Below are 1,860 nucleotides of genomic sequence, written 5' to 3' on the forward strand. Positions count from 1 at the left end.
AACGTTGATCCTCCCTTATTGATTCTCTTTTAAAAAATTTGTTTTGATATCCTTTCCTATTTATATATTAAGAAGAATTTTAGGATTATTTCCTCCAAGCCGCCCTTCTTATTGAGAATACAATAAGTCTATATATTAATTTGAGAAAAATCCTATCTTTACAATGTTTAGCTTTTTTGATATAGCAGTATACAATGTATCTTTTATATGTCTTAATTCAGGGAAGTAAGTATTTTTACTTATAGTACATTTCTCACTAGGATTAGTTATTTCATTGTCTATTGGTATTTATCAATGGAATTAATTAATTTATGTTCTTAAATAGAAAGTTTTAAACATACACCCCTTGAAGCCATCAAAATAGGATCTTCCTAAAAATTTTTCACAGGCTTTTTTAGGGGATTGTCTTAGAGAGTTGCCTTGCTAGTATTCCACTGATATTTTTGTGAATTTTATACTTGTACTTTTTATTGAGCCATTTATTAATTCTAGCAACTTTTAATTGATTCCTAAGGGCTTACTATATTTTATTTATTGTATATAATGTATTATCCATGAATATGTAATTAGACATTATACATAAATATATATTAGGATTATTAATTCATATTTTTGTACATATGTATATTTCCCATATTCTATGTGATGTTTATTATCCAGAAACAAGGAATTGAATGTGCACATTGAATTACGGGGAGGCGAGTGAGTCTGACATTGAAATGGCACATTACAATAGCCTGGTTAAGGTTTACAGACTTCTTTACATGAATAAAAACATTTTAAGAGGTGATAATCACAGTATGTAATTTTCTGGAAGGCATCACCCCACACCAGCTATTTACAGGTGGGATCAGATGTGTGTGCTTTGTTGCTGCTCTGTTGCTACAATTACGCTTTTACCTTTTCTTTGCTTTCAAACAGGAAGCTCTGACACACCATGCAGTGCCTCAGGGCATCTCGGAAGCCACACAAATGGTGCCCTCCTGTTGAACTGTACCTTAGGAAGGAACTGATGATGCTGAGCTAATGAGAGTGTGTCAAGGTATTCTCAGTTCAGGTCTCATCACTTCTAATTAGGCCTTCTAGAATTCTGTAAGCCTCGCCAGGACTCCAGCTTGGGTCATTTTAATGCATTTCCATTCCAAAGCCTGGCTGCTAATTTAGATATTTTTTTCCCTCTGTACGATTCCCTGAATCATTATAACTTAAAAGTCTTTAACTATGCCTTTTATAATGGAAAATTTATTTTCTTTAGAAATAATTTTAGTCTTATGGAAAAATCGTAAATATTGTCCAAAGAATTCCCATATACCCTTCACCCACATTCAAATGTTAAAATTTTACACATTTGCATTATTATTTTCTCTTTCTCTACTCTGTGTATGTGTGTGCATGTATACACACACACATACTCATACATACATATTCTTTTTTTAACCTCTTGAGATTAAATTACAGACGTGTCACCTTTTACCCCTAGATGCTTGTATTAATATATTTCCTGAAAACAAGGACATTCTCTTACATAATACTGCATAATTATCAACATCAACAAACCTTATTAAAATTTTACAAATTGTCCCTATATTGTCCTCTGCAGCACATGGAGAAAATGTTTTCAGGTCCAGGATCCAATCTAGAATCACAAGTTGCATTTAATCATCACATCTCCTCTGTCACCCTTAATCTGTTCCTTAGTCTTTGTCTTTTAAGACCTTGACATTTGTGAAGACTGTAAGTGAGTTATTTTGTGGAAACTTTTTCTTAATTATAAATCTTCAACTGATTCCAAAGGTATGCCTTTTTTTTTTTAAGGTGAAAAGATATATATATATTTTGAATTAGCCAGTTGGACTTGGT

Source organism: Propithecus coquereli, unplaced genomic scaffold, assembly GCF_000956105.1.
Source record: "Propithecus coquereli isolate 6110/MARCELLA unplaced genomic scaffold, Pcoq_1.0 Scaffold277, whole genome shotgun sequence".
Taxonomy (NCBI): domain Eukaryota; kingdom Metazoa; phylum Chordata; class Mammalia; order Primates; family Indriidae; genus Propithecus; species Propithecus coquereli.